The sequence below is a fragment of the Carcharhinus amblyrhynchos genome, chromosome 10 (assembly GCF_965287045.1).
Source record: "Carcharhinus amblyrhynchos chromosome 10, sCarAmb.v2.hapA, whole genome shotgun sequence".
Classification (NCBI taxonomy): Eukaryota; Metazoa; Chordata; class Chondrichthyes; order Carcharhiniformes; family Carcharhinidae; genus Carcharhinus; species Carcharhinus amblyrhynchos.
The window spans coordinates 88,420,450-88,446,500 of record NC_137333.1 but is presented as its reverse complement, the minus strand read 5'-3'; the positions used below and the strand labels follow the sequence as shown (position 1 = coordinate 88,446,500).

The window sequence follows — 26,051 nt, the reverse complement described above, 5'->3', positions numbered from 1 at the left end:
TGAATCATTGATTGTCACAAGTTAGGTGCCTGAAGATTGGAGGGTGGCAAATGTGCCTTTGTTTAAGAAGGCCTGCAGGGAAAAGCTGAGGAACTACAGGCCGGTGAGCCTAATGTCTGTTGTGGATAATTTGTTAGAAGGTATTCTGAGAGTCAGGAACTAGTTATTTAGAGACGCAAGGATTGATTAGGGTCAGTCAGTATGGCTTTGTGAGTGGAAAATCACGTCTCACAAATTTGATTGAGATTTTTGAAGAAGTAACCAAGAAGGTAGATGAGGGCAGTATAGTTGATGCTGTCTACATAGACTCTATCAGGGCCTTTAACAAGGTACCACATGGTACATTGTTGCATAAGGTTACATCTCACAGGATCTAGGGTGAGGTAGCTAATTGGATATAAAATTGATTTGATGACAGAAGACAAAGGGTGGTTGTAGCGGGTTGTTTTTCAAACAACTGACCTCCTCTTAGCCTATGACCAGCGGTGTGCCTCAGGGATCAGTGCTGGGTCCACTGTTATTTGTCATTTATATTAATGATTTCGACAAGAATTTAGGAGCATAGTTAATAAGTTTGCAGATGACACCAAGATTGGTGGCATAGTGAACAGTGACGAAGGTTACCCAGGATTGCAATGGGATCTTGATCAATTGGGCTAGTGGGCTGATGAATGGCAGATGGAATTTAATTTAGTTAAATGAGAGGTGATGCATTTTGGTAGATTGAACCAAGGCAGGACCTACTCAGTTAATGGCGGGACATAGGGAGAGTTAAAGAAAAATCCAATCTTCCCTCCATCATTCAGGCACCTTATCTGTGGCTATCAATGATTCAAATATTTCTACTAGGGGATCGCAATTTCCACCCTAGCCTCCCATAATGTCCTGGGATATACTTCATTATCTACCTTGATGCGCTTTAAGACTTCCAGCACCTCCTTCTTTGTTATATGTCAAGTCCTCAAAACTTGATTTATTTATTTCTCCAAGTTCCCTAAAATCCATGCTTTTCTCAACAGCAAATATTGATAAGAAATATTTATTTAGGATCTCACTGATCTCTTGTGGATCAGTGCATAGATGACCTTGATGATCTTAAAGAGGCCCTATTCTCTCCCTTGTTACTCTTTTGCACTTTATGTATTTGCAGAAGATCTTGGGATTCTCCTTTGCCTTATCTGCCAAAGTAATCTCATGTCCCCTTTTTGCCCTCCTGGTTTTTTCTTAACTCTACCTACACTCCCTATATTCTTCAAGGGATCCACTTTAACCCAGCTGCCTATGCATGTCATGTGCCTCTTTTTTCTTCTTGACCAGGGTCTCAATATCCCAAGTCATCCAGGGTTCCCTACTTTTGCCCTTCACTGTAAGAGGAATATGCTTACCCTGAAAGTTAACACACTTTTGAAAGCCTCCCACTTACCAGATGTCCCTTTGCCTGCCAACAGACTTTTGAAAGTTCCTACCTGATACCATCAAAACTGGCCTTGCTCCAATTTAGAATTTTAACTTTTGGGCCAGACTTATCATTCTCCATAGCCATTTTAAAACAAATGGAATTATGGTCACTGGTCCCAAAGTGATCTCTCACTATCACTTCTGTCACCTGCCCTTCCTTATTTCCAAGAGGAGATCAAGTTTTGCCCCCTTGTGGTGAAGAAGGCATTCAGCATGCTTGATTTCATTGGTCAGAACATTGAATACAGGAGTTGGGATGTCTGAAGTTGTACAAGACATTGGTAAGGCCATACTTAAAACACGATGTGCTGTTCTGGCCACTATTATAGAAAGGATACTATCAAATTAGAAAGAGTGCGGAAAAGATTTACTAGAATGCTACTTTATTGTTTGAGTTATAAGGCGAGGCTGAATAGACTGGGGCTTTTTTCCCTGGAGCGTAGGAGGCTTAGGGGTGATCTTATAGAGGTCTATAAAATAATGAGGGACGTAGATAAGATAGTCAATATCTTTTCCTGAAGCTAGGGGAGAGAGCAAAGATACAAAAGGTTCCAGAGCAGCAATGTTTTTACAAAGAGACTGCTGACTGTATGGAATCAAGTATTAATAGAGGCAGTTACAATTTTGTCCTTTAAAAAGCATTTAGACAGTTACATGGGTAAGATTGGTAAAGGGGGATATGGGCCAAATGTGGGCAATTGGGACTAGATTACTGATTAAAAACTGGGCGGCATGGACAAGTTTTGCAGAAGGGCCGGTTTCCATGCTGTAAACTTCTATGACTCTCAGATATTCAACTCAACCTGGGCCAACCCTTGCCACAGCACTCCCTCTGTGCCACTAGCACACTGCGATGCTGTATGTTTGACCCAAATGATATGTATACTGCAGGATCTCCCCAAGAGCACTTCAACAATACTCCTTGTCCTTCAACATTCACACTGAGAATATTAGGGACAGCAATGTCATAGGTATTTGATTATCTCCCAGTAGTATATCGTCTTACTTGGACATGTTTTGCCATTCCTTCATTATTGTGGGTCAGTATCCTGAAAAGCCCTACTTAAAGTGGGCATCATTGCCACAAGGAAACCAGCAGTTCAAGAAGACACAAAATTGTCTTATCACAGGATCTCTACAGTGCAGAAGGAGGCCATTCAGCCCATTGAGTCTGAATCGACTCTCTGATAGAAGATCTTATGCTGGTCCAGCCCTCACCATACCCTTATAACCTACAAATCTTTGGACATTAAGAGGCAATTTAGCATGGCCAGTCCACCTCACCTACACATCTTTGGAGTGTGGGAGGAAACCGGGGCAGCCGGAGGAAACCCACGCAGACACATAAGAACATAAGAAATAGGAGCAGGAGTAGGCCATCTAGCCCCTCGAGCCTACCCCGCCATTCAATAAGACCATGGCTGGTCTGAAGTGGCTCAGTTCCACTTTCCCGCTTTTTCCCCATAACCCTTAATTCCCTTGCCTACCAAAAACCTATCTACCCGCGTCTTAGATATATTTAGCGAGGTAGCCTCCACCACTTCAACGGGCAGAGAATTCCAGAGATTCACCACTCTTTGAGTGAAGAAGTTCCTCATCAACTCTGTTCTAAACTGCACCCCCCTTATCTTGAGGCTGTGCCCTCTGGTCCTGCTGTCCTTTCTGAGCGGGAAGAACCTCTCCACCTCTACCCTATCCATCCCCTTCATCATCTTATACATCTCAATAAGATCCCCCCTCATCCTTCTAAACTCCAATGAGTACAAGCCCAGTCTATTCACGGGGAGAATATGCAAACTTCACACAGACAGTCACCCAAGGCTGGGGTTGAACCCAGATCCCTTGTGCTGTGAGTTAGCAGTGCCAGCCACTGTGCCACCCATTCTTTTCAAGGGGATTAGGGAAGGACAATAAATGCATGGTATGGCGCCTCCCAAAACTAAATAATAAAGAAAATGGAAGATCTTTCTTTAAAGTCCCTTTAACTATCCGGTCTATGAAATTTCCCACAGCTTTGAAAAAATATAGAGCATTACAGATGTTGTTTTATACTTTTAATTATTAAGTGAATTAATTAAATAATTATAGATAGGCAAACATATAGCAATAAGCTAATTGTCAAGATTGAGGACTATCAGGAGACTTCTACATAAGTAACATTAAAATGAAATTACTAGTTCAGCTCAGAAGGATAAAAGGTGTTGTAAATTTAGATTATAATTCATATTGAATGTCTGAACAGTGTAGTGAAGAGCATAAAGGATAATTAAATATTCCAGCAATTACTCTGTGTAGGTTTCCTCCAAATGTTCCGGTTTCCTCCCACACTCCAAAGATGTGCAGGTTAGGATGATTGGCCATGTTGAATTGCCTTAGTGTCTGGGGGACTAGCAGGGTAAATAAGTGAAGTTACAGGAATAGGGCATATTCGCAGGTGGGACTGTTGCCATTATAGGCTCGATGGGGCGAATAGCCTCCTTTAGGACCCCACTGTGCATGGTCATTATGATTGGTTTTTGCTTTTCAAAACTAGTAGTATTCACGCCGGCATGACGTCATGCCACCAGATGGATATATTGTGGGAAGACATTACAGCGTCAAGCCCAGTAACAATATGATAATACATTGAATAGTATGGAAAGCAAATTCACACCTAGAATGTCATTGGTGGGGGCCAGTGGGGCTGGGGGCTGGTGGGGTGGGGGCAGGGTTGGGGCTGATGGGGGCGGGGTTTGGGGCTGATGGGGGCGGGGGTTTGTTTGGGGTTTGGAGGTGGGGCAGGGGGAGATCTCAAACTGAGATCTTGCTGGTGCAAATCTGGGTTTTGGCCACTTGCAGGAATTAGCAGCAGTTACAGGATTTACGCCCATGTCTAACGGGGTTGCTAGATTGCTGCCAATATTTCACCTTCCACCTTAATCCCAATGTGTATGTCACAATATTTAATTTTTCTTTTGGTAAAATTATTTTTAAAAATTAAATGACAAATCCTGTTGTTGGCTGACCGTGAGAACACTTCATTGCGATTGGCTGCTTAGCCTGTTTGATTGGCGCCAGAATGAAATTAATATTTGAAAGGTGAACTTGATAGATTTTTGTGGGAAAGCTTCTTTGAGGACAGTGACTAGCAGCACTATTAACTCACCACTAATCATAAAAACCAGGCCAATTATGCTTATTTACTGTAGATCTGTAAGTTAAATTCTTGAATGGAAAAAATGTGCTCAAAATATTGATAATAAACTGTTAATAAAGTTAGCCTTTATATAGTTAGTTACTCTCTTCTTTATATAGTCTCATTTACTGCAGGAACAAAGAGTTCTGGTCTATCTCTGAAAGTTTACACTGATTGTGTGATTTGAATAATCTCCACACTTAAATGCAGTTATAAACTTCAATCATTCAATTAAACTTAAAAGAATTGTTGGTTGCACACTTAACCATGTTTTTGCTTCAATATAGACTGGTTCCTCAGCTTATGTTATCTGGTCTGAGAGCGAACGAAAATGCATTTGGATAAGATTTTCCTGTGGGCTTTAGGAGCCTGGTGTTAGGACCATTCGGGTGTCCAGAGCCAGCATTTGCCAGGAGCTAGGTCCAGGGTAGGTATCAGCCAGAGACAAAACTGGCTGCTTCTGAGCTCACCATCCAATTAAATTGATGAGCAGATTCCAAATGGCTGCTGTCCGATCATGCAGTGACATAGTGGCACAGTGGTTATCACTGCTGCTTTACAGCTCTAAGGACCTGGATTCAATTCCGGCCTTGCGGACTGTAAGTGTGGAGTTTGCACGTTCTCCCCGTCTCTGCATGGGTTTGCTTCAATTTTGCCACGTGCATCATCTGATACACAAGCAGTAAGCAGCAATGTGATCAATACTGTGCAAAGTCTAGAGCCCTCCCAGACAAAGCAGATTGTGTGTATGCAAAACCACTCGAGGAAAAATGTAAAAATTGCAAGCTGCTGCCTCACACAAATATGTCTACAGTTTCCTAACCTTTAATTAATTTTAAAATTTTTGTACTGAATTCCAGACAAGGAAATTTAATTCAGAGTTTGCATCAATTATGACTAATTCCCTTTGGGATGGATTGTACTCTTATGCATGAGGATCACATCTTTGCTACCATGAGCAATAGCTGGTACATACGCTCCTAATATAGTTACACCACCACAGCAGAGAACAGTTACAATAAAGTTTATTTTGCAATCAAGCATGCAAATTACAAATAGATCCTCTGTCCCCTTGAGTCATTCAATAAGATGATGATGGATTCCAGCAGCCCATTTGATTGCTACCCCCTCTACAAACATTCAACCCCTCCACCATGCACGCACAATATCAACCATGTGGACCATCTACGAGATGCACTGCAGGAACTCAACAAGGTACCTTCGACAGCACCTTCCAAACCCAGGACCACTACCATCTAGAAGAACAAGAGCATTACATACTTGGAGGTTACATACTTGGAATGCCACAGCTTTATCTGTTCCTAAAGGGGCACATTGGACAAGCAGATCTGATTTGTCCCATAATTACTCAATTCACAAATACCAATACAAGATGAGAACATTTTGGTATTTGTGAATTGAGTAATTATGGGGTCTTAAATAGGAATCAATGACAATCGAATATTCAATACAATCTTTAAGTTTATTGCTGGACATTCATTTCTTCGATTGCATTGTTTGTGAATTTTGCTGGCTTCCATTGGCTGAATGCTATCCTTTCCGGAATGATTAAGGGTTAGAATGTTTGAGTGTTTCCTAATACGCAGGTGGAATTTCAGTGGAAAATCAGCAGGACTCCTGCAGCATTGGTGTAAATAGTCGTTTTCTTGAAAAGTGGGTGATTAATCATACCTGTATTACAGCTATCATCTGTATTACAGGCATGCCAGATGTTTTGGGATGTTGGGGATGGCCATGATAGAGGTGGAGAGACTCTTCCCGCTCAAAAAAGACAGTAGGACTAGGGGGCACAGCCTCAAGATAAAGGGGAGGCGGTTTAGAACGGAGTTGAGGAGGAACTTCTTCACTCAAAGGGTGGTGAATCTCTGGAATTCTCTGCCCGTTGAAGTGGTGGAGGCTGCCTCGCTAAATATTTTTAAGAAGCGGGTTGATGGGTTCTTGATAAGAGAGGGGATTAAGGGTTATGGGGAGAGGGCGGGAAAGTGGAACTGAGCCACAACAGATCAGCCATGATCTTATTGAATGGCGGGGCAGGCTCGAGGGGCTAGATGGCCTACTCCTGCTCCTATTTCTTATGATCCCCTTAGACTGTGCGTGTTCTATCTCAGACAGAGTCTTCAAATTAGGTGAGATTGCCACTCAAACAATTAGGAATGTAATATATGGTTAATCATTAATTAGTCAATAAACAGGAGCTTCTAGGCTTACAGGAGGCCCTTTCTGAGAAAAATACAGATGTTGGGTACAAAGCAATTACGTAGAAAGAGATGCCAAGGGTACAAATGATGAGGTCAGAGTTGGAGGGAAGCTGAGAACTGATCACTGTGGAAAGAGATGAAATGAAGAGCGAGTGAAGATGAAAAATAAAGAACAGAACAGAAGATGCGATGTTACTGTCAAGAAACCAGCTGCCAAGTAAGAACCAATCATTACTGGTCAAGGTCTTTCAGAAGCATCCAATAGGGTTAAACTTGCTATAGGCTATTGTGACTTTGAGAGCTCTTGTGCCTGAAAAGACAGGTGACAGCCTGTTCGTCATGGACAAGGGAGATCAAGGGAAAGATCTGCTCCATAATAAAGGAAAACTGAAACTTCTGCCAGTCAACCCAACTCTGCAGTATAGCTATAATCTTGCTACACAGTGTTGTGACCCTGGGTGAAAATCATAAAGAAATATAGCTCTGGCATTTTAAATGTCATTTGTTGAAAAATTAAACATATATAGTAGTGTAGACTTAGACGGAGAGACAGAGAGTAATGTATCTAAGTTTGATGATGATAGGAATGTAAGGTGTGAGGGGATACCAAGGGGCTATAAAGAGTAAAGACAGGTTAAGTGACTGGGCAGCAAGGTAGCAGTTGGAGAATAATGTGGCAAGTGTGAAATTATTCACTTTGCTCATAAGAATAGAAAAGCAGAATTTTTTTAACAGGTGTGAAACCTGGAAATAGCCCACCGTGGTGGGTCGGATCTCAAACAATGATGAAACAGAGTACAGGAATGTGATAGATAATAAACTGGTGTGACAACAATAATCTTTCCCTCAATGTCAACAAAATAAAGGAGATTGTCATCAACTTCAGGAAGTGTCAAGGAGAACATGTCCCTGCCGACATCAACAGGGATGAAGCGGAAAGGGTCGAGAGCTTCAAGTTTTTTGGTGTCCAAATCACCAACAGCCTGTCCTGGTCCCCCCATGCCGACACTGTAGTTAAGAAAGCTCACCAACGCCTCTACTTTCTCAGAAGACTAAGAAAATTTGGCATGTCAGCTACAACTCTCACCAACTTTTACAGATGCACCATAGAAAGCCTTCTTTCTGATTATATCACAACTTGGTATGGCTCCTGCTCTGCCCAAGACTGCAAGGAATTACAAAAGGTCACGAATGTAGCCCAATCCTTCACGCAAACCAGCCTCCCATCCATTGTCTCTATCTACACTTCCCGCTGCCTCGGCAAAGCAGTCAGCATAATTAAGGATCCCATGCATCCCAGACATTCTCTCTTCCACCTTCTTCCGTTGGGAAAAAGATACAAAAGTCTGAGGTCACTTACCAACCGACTCAAGAACAGCTTCTCCCCTGCTGCCATCAGACTTTTGAATGGGCCTATCTCACATTAAGTTGATCTTTCTCTACACCATAGCTATGTCTGTAACACTACATTCTGCACTCTCTCCTTTCCTTTCTATGAATGGTATGCTTAGTCTGTATCGTGCTGAAGAAACAATATTTTTCACTGTATACATGTGACAATAATAAATCAAATCAAATCAAAATGTTGATGGTCAGACTAACTTGGATGCACTCATACAATGAATGCAAAAAGTTAGCATTTAGGTCAAGCAAAAAAATTAGGAAGCAAATGGTATATTGAAAGAAGTCAGAAGTGGGGATGCTCGCCAATGATTGCACAGTTCAGCACCATTCGCAACTCCTCAGAAACTAAAGCTGTCCATGTTCAAATGCAATAAGATCTGGACAATATCCAGGCTTGGGCTGACAAGTGGCAAGTAGCATTCACACTACACAAATGCCAAGCAATGACCATCACCAATAAAAGACACTCTAACCATTGCCCCTTAACATTCAAGGTGTAACCATCATTGAATCCCCCACTGTCAACATCCTTGGGGTTACCATTGACCAGAAACTCAACTGGACTCACCATGTAAACACAGTGGCTACAAGAGCAGGTCAGAAGCTAGGAATGCTGCAGCAAATAACCCCCTCCAATGCCTGTCCACCATCTACAATGCACAAGTCAGGGGTGTGATAGAATACTCCCCACTTGGCTGGATGGGTGCAGCTCCAACAACACTTGATACTATCCAGGCGAAAGCAGTCCACTTTATTGACACCACACGTACAAACATTCAATCCCTCCACCACTGTTGCTCAGTAGCAGCAGTGTGTACTATCTACAAATGCACAGCAGCAATCCCTCCCACCAGAGGGATGGGAGGTTCTTTCTATAATAACAGGCACTGCAAATTGGGTCTATCCTCTGGAGTTCAGAAGAATGAGAGATGATCTTATTGAAATATACAAGATTCTGAAGGAGGAATTGACAGGATAGATACTGTGAGGTTGTTTGACCTGGCTGGGGAATCAAAGCCACAGAAGCACGTTTACATGCTGCTTTAGTACTGAAATGAGGAGATATTTCTTCATCCGAAGGATTGTGAATCTTTGGAATTCTCCACCCTAGAGGGATGTGGATGCTTTGTCATTGGATAGATGTAAAGCTGGGGTCAACAGATCTTTGGTCTCTCAGGGAATCATGGGATTTGGAAAGTGTGTGGGAGAGTGGAGTTGAAGCTGAACATCGGCCATGATTGTAGTGAATGAGGATCAACAGGCCCTGTGGTGCACTCCTGCCCCAATTCCAGCCCTCATGGGCTCTTAGCTGATGAATGAAATCGGTTAACAGGCCACTCAGTCCAAGACCAGATCCACTCCAGGACAGTGAGGGATTGACAATAAACATTGTTCCTCCCAGTGACAGGAACAGCCCAAGAAAGGATTTCTGAAGAAAAAAAGTGTTTAAAAGCAGACTGATTTTTCCTCATTTTTGAAATGTAAAAAATTTGATTTGTAATTTCCATTTACTCTGATGGAGCTCAGTCTTTAAGGCCCAGGCTGCAAACATATATAGCAGAGCCTGCTCGCAGTACGAACAGCATAGAGGGCAGGCCTGCCAGACTTCCTGTTACCATAGCAATAGCTGCCTGCTGTTTTTGGGCTGGTTGCCAGTGTAACGCACAGTGAGATAGCTGCTAAAATGAATTTCATAAACACTATTGATATAATTCCAAATTGAGAATTTTCAGGGATATTGTGACACTTGATACCTGTGCAAGGTATCAAAACCCTAGGATGCTTCATTCAGCTGTTAAGCGGTAGTGACAGAATTTGTGACAGAGATACCCACACATCATTGCTATTTAAAAAGCTGGGTCTTCATGGAAAACCTTTTACAGAAGCTTCATTTTCTACATGCTCAGATACAGTGAAGGTGTTTGCATCAAAACACCTTACTGCTTCTCAATAAGGTAATTACACTGCTTATATAAGTCACCACTATTCTCAACAATCAATGTTCCTTTAAAGGAGATTTCATAAATAAGTGCTACAGAATGATCCTATAAATAAATTCATAGATCATAGAATCCCTACAGTGCAGAAGAAGCCTTTCGGCCCATTGAATTTGCTCCAACTTTCTGATAGAGCAAATTACCTAGGCCTTTTCCCTGTAGCTCCACACATTTACCATCTAAACGAAAGACACCTTGGGACACTAAGAGGCAATTTAGCATGGCCAATGCATCTAACCAGCATGTCTTTCAGACTGTGGGAGGAAACCAGAACACCTGGAGGAAACCCAAGCAGACATGGAGAGAACATGCAAACTCCACACAGACAGTGATCTTAGCGAGGAATTGAACCTAGGTCCCTGGCGCTGTGAGGCAGCAGTGCTAACCATTGTGCCACTGTGCCACTCCTTGTGGACCTTTATTTTAAATACAATTTTAATTTAAAGGCAAACACCTTTCTCTTGATTCACTACAAACAAATTTGATTTATTTTTACTTGTTAAAGCCTCTCCCTTTCTTAGGCAGAGCCACAGGATGGAGGATGAGTTGTTTCTATGCTGATTCTAATATGGCTGATATGTCTGATGCACAATCTGTAAACTCTGTCACATGGGGGTGGGTGTGTGGCAAATGGTGCTTGAAGGGTGGGGTAAATTACTTGCTTGGCCATTTGTGTGCTCTTTCTGATGCCTCCACTTCATCTTTGCGGGCTCCTAACAAAGTCTCACGATGTATCTGCTGCCTTCCCAAGTGAACCTCCTTCATATTTTGGTTCGTGACAGACCAGGGAGTCCCACGTGTTGGTGATTTGACCTCTTCAGGGAAGATATTAGGACAGCCCTAAAACACTTCCACTGTCTTCTGAGGAATCTCCTACCCCAGCCAAGTTCTGATCGGAACAGTTGCTTCGGAGGTTGGTGTCAGGCATGTGACAGGCAGTCCTGTCCAGGAACACCTTGCTTGCTGCTAGGTTTAGAGGATCTTGCAACGGCATTGCTGTGGGTGCGTCTTCAGTGTTTTTAGGTGCATGCAGTTTGTTGTCCAAGTCCCTGAGTAGCAAACTGGCATCCACTACTGGCAGGGGTGGTGGAGGATGTAAAATTTGTCAGGTGCCAACCTACTGCTTTCCCACCCCACCCCCAACCTAGTCATTATATGTGCAGGAAGGGAGGGGGAGTTGGATAAGGTGCTCACTAGCCATCTGACGGTCAATTATTGCCTAATTAAAGCCCTCAGTTTTCCCTCACTGCCACAATATACTGGGCAGTGGAAGGCTGTTTCTTCACCCAAGTTGGTGATAAGGCATGAAGGAGGGGTTCCATCCTTTGAGAGCTGCCCTGTGCACATTAGAGGCATATCCTCTCCAAGACCATACATCTCTGCTGTGCCTCCCCACCAGGGCCCAATTCCTGTCCCCACTCCCTCACCTCATTCCAACTCCAGTTTGCCTGATCCCTCCTTGCCCAAAATCTCTGGCACGGACCTGGATCTGGTATCTATCTTTGATCTTTGTGAACCTGCTTGAGATCAGGTTCCTTTCACTGAGTGATGGAAACCTGACCCTCAATTTGTTAATAGGATTATTTGGAATCACAAGCTTTCGGAGCACTGCTCCTTCGTCAGGTGAGTGGAGCAGATGAAAGGGCAGCGCTCCGAAAGCCCATGATTCCAATAAACCTGTTGGACTTTAACCTGATGTTGTGAGACTTCTTACTGTGCCCACTCCAATCCAATGTCGGCATCTCCACATCAATTTGTTAAGGCCACTCACAGCATGTTTTCACTGCGTGGCAAACATTTTTTTAAAGTCAGTCATTTTCTGACCAACTTTTCTTCTGGGGTGGGTTGGGCATTCCCTCTTCCTCTCATAAAATCCAGCCCATATTTGCATGTGTGCGTATCAATATTTGCTCATCTCCAATGGCACTGCCCGTAGGAGCAACATGAGCTTTAGTTAAGGGAATAGAGACCAAGGTTATTTGAACTAGTACATGCAGACATAACTCAGTCAAAGTCATTGATGCAGATCTTTTCCTCTGGGGGTAGGATGTGGACACTTTGCAGAAAACCTCATCAATCCGCAAACATTAGAATCATAGAATCCTACAGTGCAGAAAGAGGCCACTTGACCCACTGAGTCTGCTCCAACCACAATCCCACCCTTGTCCTATTCCCATAGCCCCATGCCTTTACCCTAACTAGCTCCCCTGACACTAAGGGGCAATTCAGCATGGCCAATCCACCTAACCGGCACATCTTTGGACTGTGAGAGGAAACCGGAGTACCCAGAGGAAACCCACGTAGGCAGGGGGAGAAAGTGCAAGCTCCACACAGACAGTGACCAAGCCGGGAATTGAACCTAGGTCCCTGGCACTACGAGGTAGCAGTGGCAATGTAAGCCAAACTCCACACAGTCAGTGACCCAAGCCGTGCCACCCAGAACATTACTCAGAACGTCTGGTAGCTCGTCATTTCAATTCTCTGTTCATTCCCACTCTGACCTCAGCACCCTACTCTGTTCCAACAATGTACAAAATAAGCTTGAACAACAACATCTCATCTCTCAATTAGGCTCTCATCAGCTTCCAGGCTCAACTCTGAATTCAGAATTTCAGATCATAACCTCGACCCCTATTTTTTCTTTTAGTTTTGTGTTTTTGGATAGCAGATGGAGACGATTCTGTTTTCCTTGTTTGCATCCATCCAGACCCATTTTTTATTGCTTTAGTTACCCCATTAACACTCTGTACCCTCCAGACTTCAGTCATTTATTCTTTCCTGCTTCCTCCTGATCACACAGCTCTCCTTTTTTTAAAGTTTATATGTTAGTGTCACAAGTAGGCTTACATTAACACTGCAATGAAGTTACTGTGAAAATCCCCCTTGTTGCTACACTCCAGTGCCTGTTTGGTACACCTAGGGAGTATTTAGCATGGCCGATGCACCCAACTGGCACATCTTTCAGACTGTGGGAGGGAAACCGGAGCACCCGGAGGAAAACATAAGAACATAAGAACATAAGAAATAGGAGCAGGAGTAGGCCATCCAGCCCTTCGAGCCTGCCCCGCCATTCAATAAGATCATGGCTGATCTGTCGCTGCTCAGTTCCACTTTCCCGCCCTCTCCCCATAACCCTTAATCCCCTCTCCTATCAAAAACCCATCAACCCGCGTCTTAAAAATATTTAGTGAGGCAGCCTCCACCACTTCAACGGGCAGAGAATTCCAGAGATTCACCACCCTTTGAGTGAAGAAGTTCCTCCTCAACTCCGTTCTAAACCGCCCCCCTTTTATCTTGAGGCTGTGCCCCCTAGTCCTATTGTCTTTTTTGAGCGGGAAGAGTCTTTCCACCTCTATCCTATCCATCCCATTCATCATCTTATACGTCTCAATGAGATCTCCTCTCATACTTCTAAACTCTAACGAGTACAAGCCCAGTTTATTCAGCCTCTCCTCATAGCTCAACCCCCTCAACTCCGGTATCAGCCTAGTAAACCTCCTCTGCACTACCTCCAAGGCCAAGATATCTTTGCGCAGGTGCGGCGCCCAAAAATGCACACAGTACTCCAGTTGCGGCCTCACCAATGCCCTATACAGCTGCAGCAAGACCTCCCTACTTTTATATTCAATCCCCCTCGCTATGAAGGCCAGCATCCCATTCGCCTTCCTGACCACCTGCTGCACCTGCAAGCTGGGTTTTTGCAACTCATGCACAAGGACCCCGAGGTCCCTCTGCACCGTCGCCTGCTGCAGTTTTTCGCCTCGTAAGTAATAGTCCTTCCTACCATTTTTCCTACCAAAGTGGACCACCTCACACTTGCCAACATTAAATTCCATTTGCCATTTCCTGGCCCATTCGCCCAGCCTATCTAGATCCTTCTGCAGACTCTCCACATCCTCCGCACAATTTGCCGTTCCCCCAATCTTGGTGTCATCAGCAAATTTCGACACTCTACACTCGGTTCCCTCCTCCAGATCATCTATATAAATGGTAAAAAGCTGAGGCCCCAGCACCGACCCCTGGGGCACTCCACTAGTCACCATCCACCAATCCGAATAGCACCCGTTGACCCCCACTCTCTGCCTCCTATTTGACAACCAATCCTCTATCCACGCTAACACCCTACCCCCAACTCCATGTCCCTCGACCTTCTGCAATAACCTCTTGTGAGGCACTTTGTCAATGCCTTCTGAAAATCTAGAAAGACCACATCCACCGGCTCTCCTCTATCCACCGCCCTAGACACATCCTCATAGAACTCCAGTAAATTTGTCAGACACGACTTCCCTTTAATGAAACCGTGCTGCGTCTGCTCTATCAAGCAATTCCCTTCAAGATGCCTTGCAATTTCCTCCTTAATGACAGATTCTAACATTTTACCTACCACAGATGTTAAACTAACCGGCCTATAATTCCCCGCCTTTTGCCTGCCACCCTTCTTAAACAACAGCGTAACATTAGCCGTTTTCCAATCATCCGGCACTTCCCCGGAATCCAGCGACGTTTGGAAAATAACCACCAAGGCATCCACTATCACCTCCGCCATTTCTTTCAGAATCCTCAGATGCATTCCATCCGGTCCTGGGGACTTGTCCACAATCAGCCCCTCCAGTCTGTCGAGCACCACCTTTCTAGTAACAGTAATGTCATTAAGACCCTCCAGTCCTACCACCTTTCTATCGCTAACACCCGGCAAATTATTCACGTCCTCCTCCGTGAAGACAGAAACAAAAAAGTTATTCAATACCTTAGCCATATCCCCATCCCCTACCACTAGGTCCCCTTTCTCATCCTCTAAAGGACCATCATTCACCCTAGCCAGCCTCTTCCTTTTTATATATTTATAAAAACTCTTGCTATCCTTTTTTATATTAAGCGCTAGCCCAGCTTCATGGTTTCTCCTACCCTTCCTTATCAACTTCTTTGTCAATCTTTGTTGACATTTAAACCTCTCCCAATCCTCTTCTCGCCCACTACTCTTAGCTACTCTAAATTCCTCCGCTTTTAGTTTAACACTTTCCTTCACCTCCTTTGTTATCCACGGCTTATTACCTCTCCTCCTACTATCCTTTTTGACCATCGGAATAAATTTCCGTTGAGCACCAAGAAAGATCTCCTTAAAGATCCTCCACTGCTCCTCAACAGACCCTCCCTCCAACGCGCTCTCCCAGTCCACATTCGCCAATTCTTCTCTCATCCTACCGTATTTCCCTCTATTCAAACAAAGGACGCGTGTCCAGGAACCCACTTTCTCCTCCTCCATCTGCACCAGAAACTCCACCATACAATGATCACTCTCCCCAAGAGGATCCTTCACCACAAGGTCCCTAATTCTACCCGCTTCATTACATAGCACCAGATCCAAGATAGCTCGCTCCCTCATCGGCTCCAACACACACTGTTCGAGGAAACTAACCACGCAGACATGGGGAGAACATGCAGACTTTGGACAGACAGTAACCCAAGCTGGGAATCAAACCAGGGTCCCTGGTGTTGTCAGGCAGCAGTGCCACCGTGTTGCCCTGGATAATGTTCCTTCTCCTCTTTTCTCCATTCCCTATCTCTGTGCTTGTTTAAAACCCAGTCTACTTTTCACATTTACAGATCTGATGTAAGATCTTTGATCTGAAAAGTTAACTTTATTTCTCTCCTCATGGACATTCCCTGACCTCCTGAGTATTTCTGGCACTTTCTCTTTTCAAAGTTTATTTATTAGTCACAAGTAAGGCTCACATTGAATGAAGTTACTATGAAATTCTCCTAGTTGCCACACTCTGGTGCCTGTTTTGGGTCAATGCACCTAACCAGCACATCTTTCAGACAGTGGGAGGGAACCAGGGGACCTGGAGGAAACCCATACAGAGATGGGGAGAACACGCAAACTCCACACAGACAGTGACTCAAGCCAGGAATCGAACCCAGGTCCCTGACACTGTGAGGCAGCAGTGCTAACCACTATGCTGTCACGCCGCCCATGTTAGATTTACAGCTTACCTGGTAGTTTGGTTTCACACAGCCTGTTTTTATCTTTATATTTTCATTATATATTGCTATGCCCACATTTATACGTCACCTTCTACCGCAGGGAGGGTATCATTACAACGTGACAAGTTTAAGTGGGCAGTATACATTATAAATGTGGATAGAGAAATACACAAAGAAGGAAATTGACAGGAATGGCACGCCAAAAAGATTGTAACAACATTACAGATAGTAATTCCCATCCAGCAATACATTTATTTTAATTAATGTTACAGTTAAATCTGTTCAGCACAAGTTTGTGTTTCATGCACTTGGGTTTTTGCAATTATCATTAGATAATTATTTATAGGAATCACAAGCTTTGGTGCAGTCAGCAATGGCCTGTGATCATTGCTGCTTATGAACGATAATGGAAGCAGGGTCACTGAGTTACATTCTACTATTTCAGCAGTGCTTATCACTCTCGGTTTAATGTGATTGCCGACTGAAATACTTATACAATTATTACATAAACTGTCAGGTTTCAGAAATTTGAATGACAAGTTCATGTCAGATAATCTTTAAATTATGTACAACATGGGGAAAAAAATTCAATAAAATAATCATCAATATTAAAGCTACGAGCAATGAACAGTTCATATCATTTTTTTATTACCTTCAGGAATCATAGTACTGCAACTGCACAGATTTATAAATTATTCATTGCGATGTTTTAATTAGAGACCCTGCCAGAGTCTAAAAGGATGGGTAAGTTACAACTCAACATGCCTCTTATACAGAACTTCACTTGTCACAATTAGAACGATATCTGATTGAATCAACTCTATAATCTGAAATAATGTTTTAAGCACAACAAAACTGACAATAATCACCCTTGATTATGGGCAGCACAGTGGCACAGTGGTTAGCGCCAGAAATCCAGGTTCAATTCCCAGCCTTGGGTGATTGTCTGTGCGGAGTCGGCACATTCTTCCCATATCTGGGTGCTCCAGTTTCCTCCCACAGTCCAAAAATGTACAGGTTGGGTGGAGTGGCCATGCTAAATTGCCCCTTAATAGTTTATTTATTAATCACAAGAAACGCTTATATTAACACTGCAATGAAGTGACTGTGAAATTGCCCTAGTCACCACAATTTGGCATCTGTTCGGGTCAATGCACCAAACCAGCACGTCTTTCAGACTGTGGGAGGAGACTGGAGCACCCGGAGGAAACCTACCCGGACATGGGGAGAATGTGCAGACTCCACACAGACAGTGACGCAAGCGGAGAATCGAAACTGGGTCCCTGGCGTTGTGAAGCAGAAATGCTAACCACTGTGCTGTAATGTGTAGGTTAGGGGGATTAGCTATGGTAAATGTGTGGGGGATGGGGCGGGAGAGAGGGCCTGGGTATGATGCTCTGTCAGAGAGTTGGTGCAGACATGATAAGCCAAATGACCTCTTCTGTACTGTAGGGAGTAGATGATTCTATGATCATATCCAGTCAAAGTTGAAGAACCATTTTAGATTTGATTTAAAAGCTCATTGCTTTGGTGATACTTAGGTCCATTTGTATTTTTGCAAATGCCAAATGAAAACGTACGTTCATGGTAATTCTATTAAAATCTAAAATTGTTCAACACCGTATACAAGAATGGTTAAAAACTGCAGTTCAATCAGGTCCTGTCTACCTCTGAAATTAAAACAGAAAATGCTGGAAATACTGAACAACAGGTCAGATAATATCTATAGACAAAGAAACACAGGCCCAAATTCTCTGGCCGTTCACACAGAGATGGGGAAGAACACGCAGACTCCACACAGGCTGACAGCGAGGATGGAGAATTTGGTGCTCAGCCAAATCTCAGCTCACTGCATAAGGACTGGAGGATCCTGCTGGCAAGAACGGCCAGGAAATCCCACCCATAGTTGATGGTTTCTTGTCAGTGATCTTTTAGAAGCCGTACTACGAGTTCTGGAGGAATTACATTAATTCTGTCCTCTATGTGTATTTGTTGCCTCTCTCTGCAAAAAAAACTGAAAATCTGAGTTGCAGGTTGCTCCAAGACTTTGACGCCCATGGCCAAAATTCTCCTGTCTCACAAACCATGGGAATCAGAGCAGACGAGGCAGAAAATTTGACGGACCATTAAAAGGTTTGTTGGGAACTTCCAGCCTTGGGACAGCCATTGTTACTGTTCACAGGGCTTTCAAGGGCCATGCAAGTTTCTTCATCGCGGTGAATCACTCCATTGTAATCTTTCTGTGTGGCTCAGCTGAGCTACATTTTACTCTAGCTATGTCTAGCAGAAAATAAAGGCAGCTCCTAAATTGCCATGGAGCTCATTGGGAGCAACTCCACAAGGACCTGATTGAATGGGAAATTGCTCAACTAGACCATTTCTGATTTCCAGACAAAAATATTCACTTCACAATTTAGGGAATGTCCCATCTCGTTATATTTAAGGAGCTTCTATCAGACACCTGGGGACTGCACAAACTTCAAGGGGAGCTACAGGGGGCAGCATGGCGGCATAAGGGGGCAGCATGGTAGCTCAGTGGTTAGCACTGCTGCCTCACAGTGCCAGAGACCCAGGTTCGATTTCCAGTTTGGGTCACTGTCTGTGCGGAGTTTGCACATTCTCCCCATGTTTGTATAGGTTTCCTTCGGGTGCTCCGGTTTCCTTCCACAATCCAAAAGACGCACTGATTAGGTGCATTGGCCATTCTAAGTTCTCCTTTAGTGTACCCAAACAGGCGCTGGAGTGCGGCGACTAGGGGATTTTCACAGTAACTTCATTGCAGTGTTAATGTAAGCCTACTTGTGACTAATAAATAATAAATAAATTTTTACTTGAAGAAGGCCATTTGTATTTGAAAGATCAAGCTTGCTACCTTGACTCTATGAAGGCAGTACCGTCCCAAGCATCACATCCTCAACAAATAATAGCTGAGGATCTCCAGGCCTGCTGTGCAGCTCGAGCAGCTCAGTGGGCTGGGACATGCCGGCGGGGGGGTCTGCAGTCTCCCAGTCACATTTTTTTAACGTAATCAGCTCTGCGCCAAGAATCAGTGCGGAGCTAATTATCATTTTGAAATGAGAATTTCAATGTGATTAGCGGGCCTGGGATGGTATTCTCTGGACCTGCTATCATATCCCCTGCACCACCCCTCTCCCACCTAGCTGAAAGTGATTCCCTCCAGCGGTGTTTATGACTGCTCCCAAATAATGGGGAATGGGTGCCTTCACCCTGCTGGAGGGAACAGAGGCCATTGAGGCTCCACCAGAGAATTAGAAGTAAGGAGGAGGTGCCTCTCCAGCCTGTCCAAGGGGCAAGCCTGCACTGCCCACCAGGCACTGCCAAGCTGTTGAAGAACTATCAGAGAACTTTCAAAGTTGTCAAAGAACTGTCAAAACTCATTGAAACTGTCAAAGCTCATTTCATTTTTCAAAGCTGTCAAAGGATTTAACTCTGCTGGGCTTTAAATTAACAAAAGCAAAGTTTTAAAAGAAATCAGTGCCTGCTATTTCACCCTGTCTGTAGACATAAGCTTCAGAGTTATCATAAGAGGATTTGTGCTGCAATGACTGATTTTACAACCTAACAATGTCACAGTGGGGATGCGTGTTACGTGAGCAGTTTTATTGACAACCATGAGTGATTCTCAAATAGAAATGTTTGTTTCATAAAAGATTAGGCAAAGGAAATTCAATGTATTGAATGTTTTACATCAGTGATTTTTTTAAAATAATGATGTCATCAATATACACATACTTATGTCAGTATGGCACCTGAGTCTTGTCTATGGTGGATACTAGGAGGGGTATGGGCAAAAGATGGTGGGTAGGAGGTATTGGTAGGCACGAGTTAGCCCAAAGCTGGCATGGGGCAATAGATGGCTATCAGGATGAGTGAAAGATATGTTTGGCATAGGGGCATGAGGGCCATGGTGATGGATAGAGTGGCTTAGGAGGTATGAAAGGCCATAGGAAGTAGGTGAGGGGTATGAAGCAACATGAGTTTTTTGATGGGTTGATGGAGGATTTTTTTTTCGATCCTTTTTTTAATAACTTAAATAAAGTTGCAGGTGGTCAGAGGCAGGCCTTCCAATCAGCCCATCTCTGTAGTTGCCAGACTCTGCACTCATTTCAAGGGACGTAGTCACTACTTCTAATCTAGAATTACGGTATCATCATCCCTGCCCCATCACCCTACTCAGAACTGGGGTCAGTTTAGCTCAGTTGGCTGGATGGCTGGTTAGAGATGTAGGGTGACACCAACAGCATGGGTTCAATTCCCATACTGACTGAGGTTATTCACGAAAGCCCCGCCTTCTCATCTGTGCCCCTTGCTTGAGGTGTGGTGATCCTCTGGTTAAATTGCCACTGACCAGTGCCTAAGGTCACCTGGGACTATGACAACTTTAGTCAGAGTAAACTCTGAACATCCACATCTTTTGTTGGATCTAGGAAATGTTCCATCTCTGTGCACATAAAGTGCAAGCAAAATTCCAGGCCAAAGTGTTTGAAAGGACTGCATTGCAACAGCTATCCAACTAAGCCAGTCACTGCATCTGGTTTTAAGTCTACAGACAGCAGTTTGTTTAATATCGAGAGAAGAGCAAGCCTGAAATGAAACATAACCAAAACCAGCTAACACAAACTGTAAGCCTTTCAGTACATATCCTTCTCTGTACTGATATAATTTACAGTCATAGAGCAAATTTTTATGCCGCACTCGCCCCAAGACCAGAAAATCCTGCTCAAGGTCAATGGCCCTTTGTGTGGTCCTATCCCGCTTGCTCTGATGCCCTCAGTGGGCAGGGCTGGAAAATTCTGCACGTTGAATCATCAGGCAGAATCTTCCAGCCGATCACACCAGCGGGATTTTCTGGTCCCCGTTGTGGTGAATGGAAATTTGGTTGAACACCAAATTCTCCCTCCTTGCTTATAGGAGCAGTACAGTGTGAATGGCAGATAAGATCACGCTCAGAGGCCATAGGAAATAGGTGGGGGCCCTTTGACCTTTCCGTGTGTGTGCTGCCCATCAAGCACTTAACAATTCTAATCCCATTTTCCATCACTTGGTCCATCAGTTCATCTCAAAGTTCATTTAGTCCAGCGAAATTGGAGTTGCAGTCACCCTTGGTGTAGGGCCATCATCTCAATGACTGAATGTTGCGAGGCAACCCCTTCACCTGAAGAGCTTTGTTATTCATAGAATAGGGTCACAGTTTGTTTGGTCCAAATCCTGTTGGCTTGCCAGCTGGAAAATTGGGAAAGTGAACATTTCTATTGGGGAAGTTGTCTGCAATTGTTTCCTGCTGAACTGGTTCAAGAAGACAGTTCACCATCACCTTCGCAAAGGCAATTATTGATCGGCAATAAATGCTGGCCTAGTCAGCAAAGCCCACATTCTTTGAATGGATAAAAAAGGTTTCATTAAAGGGAGGTCGTGTCTGACAAATTTACTGGAGTTCTATGAGGATGTGTCTAGGGCGGTGGATAGAGGAGAGCCGGTGGATGTGGTCTTTCTGGATTTTCAGAAGGCGTTTGACAAAGTACCTCACAAGAGGTTATTGCAGAAGGTCGAGGGACATGGAGTTGGGGGTAGGGTGTTAGTGTGGATAGAGGATTGGTTGTCAAATAGGAGGCAGAGAGTGGGGGTCAACGGGTGCTATTCGGATTGGCGGATGGTGACTAGTGGAGTGCCCCAGGGGTCGGTGCTGGGGCCTCAGCTTTTTACCATTTATATAGATGATCTGGAGGAGGGAACCGAGTATAGGGTGTCAAAATTTGCTGATGACACCAAGATTGGGGGAACGGCAAATTGTGCGGAGGGTGTGGAGAGTCTGCAGAAGGATCTAGATAGGCTGGGCGAATGGGCCAAGAAATGGCAAATGGAATTTAATGTTAGCAAGTGTGAGGTGGTCTACTTTGGTAGGAATAATGGTAGGAAGGACTATTACTCACGTGGCGAAAAACTGCAGCAGGCGACGGTGCAGAGGGACCTCAGGGTCCTTGTGCATGAGTCGCAAAAACCCAGCTTGCAGGTGCAGCAGGTGGTCAGGAAGGCGAATGGGATGCTGGCCTTCATAGCGAGGGGGATTGAATATAAAAGTAGGGAGGTCTTGCTGCAGTTGTATAGGGCATTAGTGAGGCCACAGCTGGAGTACTGTGTGCAGTTCTGGGCGCCGCACCTGCGCAAAGATATTTTGGCCTTGGAGGGAGTGCAGAGGAGGTTTACTTGGCTGATACCAGAGTTGAGGGGGTTGAGCTATGAGGAGAGGCTGAATAAACTAGGCTTGTACTCGTTAGAGTTTAGAAGAATGAGGGGAGATCTCATTGAGATGTATAAGATGATGAATGGGATGGATAGGATAGAGGTGGAGGGACTCTTCCCGCTCAAAAAAGACAGTAGGACTAGGGGGCACAGCCTCAAGATAAAGGGGGGGCGGTTTAGAACAGAGTTGAGGAGGAACTTCTTCACTCAAAGGGTGGTGAATCTCTGGAATTCTCTGCCCGTTGAAGTGGTGGAGGCTGCCTCGCTAAATATTTTTAAGACGCGGGTTGATGGGTTTTTGATAAGAGAGGGGATTAAGGGTTATGGGGAGAGGGCGGGAAAGTGGAACTGAGCCACGACAGATCAGCCATGATCTTATTGAATGGCGGGGCAGGCTCGAAGGGCTAGATGGCCTACTCCTGCTCCTATTTCTTATGTTCTTATGTTCTTATAAACCTGAAGGAAGCAATAAGTTGGCAGCATCATGTGTAAAACAGGGTGAGCATCTAAAAATCCCACTCTCTGCAATGAGTAACTGGAGGTGTTGCAGTGTGAAGTATGGTGAACGAGATTAACCTTCTCTGGTGCAAAGGAGCATTCAGCTGCTAAAACCTAGATGCAAACATCATGAATGGAGGTGACCGATTAAAACAAATGCAGTCTCCCAACTCCAAAGTACCTGAGAGTGATGAAATTCTGTGACGTAGCAATTCCTGTATACATGTATCCAGCTCCAATGTACCTGAGAGTGATGAAATTTTGTGACGTAGCAATTCCTGTATACATGCCTGCTCCTATTTCTTATGTTCTTATGTTCTCTTCTTCAGGTGTGAACCCATAGTTGCATCCTTTTGAAGATGACCTGTATGGTATGCACAGAGCACACGCAATACACTTCTTACAATACTCATTTGTTCATGTAACCGTGACATTAGGAGACAATAATCTTATGCACTTATGTCACCTCACAGTACTCCCTCAGAAGAGTAGAGTTAGAATAAAGCATATCTATGCTCATTTGAAAAGACTTGACATAGTGTGGTCAGGTCACAAGAATACAATGTGAAAGGTTCAGGTACCATTTGCATGCATAGGCAGTTCAGCATCAACAAGAAATTCAAATACATAGTAAAGTTTAAAGTTTATTTATTAGTATCACAAGTAGGCTTACATTAACACTGCAATGAAGTTACTGTGAAAATCCCCTAGACACCACATTCCAGTGCCTGGTAGGGTACATGAAGGGGCAATTTAGCAGGGCCAATGTGCCTAACCAGCGTGTCTTTTGGACTATGGGAGGAAACCAGAGCACTGGGAGGAACCAAGCCGGGAATCGAAACTGACAATGACCCAAGCTGGGAATCAAATCTGGATGCCTGGCGCTATGAGGCAGCAGTGCTGACCACTGTGCCACTGTGCTGCCAGTTATCCTGAATCCCTTTCCCTATATGGCTGGCAATCTGTTAAGGATATTGAAGAAGAGAAGTTTGGGGCCTGCAACCAGCAAGTAGCCTATATTTATTACAGTAGCCTATATTTATTACAGTTGCTCATACAATGACACATATGCGAATCTTCACATTCCAAAACAAATGCTCATCTCACAAAAGCCTGGATGTTCCTATCTGGCACGATTGCTGGCCACACATAGGATAGTTAAGATTCAAATCTAATTCTCCTCAAAGTGTCTGTTGTGAGCATTTAACATTTCCCATCACTGAGCACTGCTGATTGCTGTTATGTACAGATGTAAGGTGAAACCTGCATTACTGTTGTGGCTATGATGGAAAACACAATGGGACAATTCACCGGTGCTGTTTGCTGCTACTGGGAATCCCGATGTTCCACTGAATAGGACATTGGAAATAAAGTGGGATTGTTGCCTAGTATCAAAGTATTTCCGATTCACTCACCCCGCACCACCGGCTCCAGTCAGGTTATCGACCAGAGCAGGCGAGAACCTGATGATTACGCAAAAGCATTGATTTAAATATCATTAGTAGGCTTGAAGCCTAATTTAATGTCCTCCTGTCATTCACCTCCCTCCCCAGAGGGAGCTGTACCGGGCAGGCTTTGGTGCTGGTCATGACTAGCATGGACCTGGCGTGTTGGACCCTAGGGGGTCAAGGAGGTGAGTTCAGTGCCATGTACTCCTTTGCTGCTGCCAAGCTACAGAAGGAGGATCACCAAGGGTCCTGGAGGCTGGTTGGGCTCGGGTCGGGGGCAAGGAGTTGATCTTGGCTCCCTCCCCCAAGTAAGGGGTTTCATGGCGGGCTGTCCCTGCATGCCCTGGACAACCTGAAGATCACTCTTGGCATGGCGATTTTAGATAGTTCCATGATCTAAATCTTCACTCCTGTCTGTCAACTGTGAAAACTTTGAGGTGGCCTGGTCACTTTAATCTCCATGCCCCTAGACAGCTGACAGGCCTTCAAATCCCAATAGCACTCCATTCAGGAGTGCCATTCAGGAGTCCTTTTTTCCTCTCACATGTGAAAAGGCCCCTTTGAAGTCCTCTGACTCACAGGAAAAGTCACTTTCACTAGGGGGAGGGTTTTCCACAGCTACTTACTCAGCTCTATTCATTTAACACAGCATTTATTTCACTTTTCTGAGCCTTTGAAATTCCTTCAAATCAGTTGCAAACCTTTGTTTCATTCAAAGGCAGCCCAGTCCTTTTAACTTGCCTTTGATTGCAGTCATGTTTGTGTATGTATCTTTTTCTTCACTGTTGAGGGCATCTCAAGTAGCCTTCCACCCCACCCCGCATTGTTCCTTACCGCAATGTTTATGAAAAAGAGGAACTGAAAGCATGTAGCTGCTTTGAAGTTGCCTGCAGCTGCAGTCTTGAGGTCACAGGATTAACCTTGCAATAGCTGGGCTGAGATCAGGATTAACCTTGCAATAGCTGGGCTGGTGGGGGTGTTTCATGCTCAGCATACATTTGAATAGCTAAGGTGGGAGAATCCCACCTGACAGGCAATGCCAGTGCCTGGTTTTCTTGCGGGCATGGGCACTTCAGGCTGAGTCAGGTGAATGTATGATGTCATTACCACTTTGTTTTAATATAAAATTAGGGAGAACACTTTATTATCTGGCAAAGTGAACAGGAGAAACGCTGAATCTGTTAGAAAAAGTGAGAATATGGTGTCGCGGGTTCCCACTTTATTTTCTGTCCCAATTGAAAATCAAGGGTTGTGTAGATGAAGGTCCTGGCTAAAATGACTTATGAACTTTATTTTGTTTATTTATTAGTGTCACAAGTAGGCTTACGTTAACAGTGCAATGAGGTTATTATGAAAGTCCCCTAGTCGTCACATTCCACCACCTGTTCGGGTACTCGGAGAGAGAATTTAGCATGGCCAATGTGTCTAACCAGCACATCTTTCAGACTGCGGGAGGAAACCGGAGCACCTGGAGGAAACCCATGTAGACACGAGGAGAATGTGCAGACTCCGCTCAGGCAGTGATCCAAGCTGGGAATCAAACTGGGGTCCCTGGTGCTGTGAGGCAGCAGTGCTGAGTTTCTTTAAAGCCATTTCTGGGGAATGC

At 44.3% G+C, this 26,051-nt stretch overlaps 1 protein-coding gene across 1 annotated transcript in view; it reads right to left on the bottom strand.

Moving 5' to 3' along the window:
* plekhb1 (pleckstrin homology domain containing B1) overlaps positions 1-26,051 on the bottom strand; it is a 65,757-nt gene that overhangs the window by 3,872 nt on the left and 35,834 nt on the right. The window lies entirely within an intron of this gene.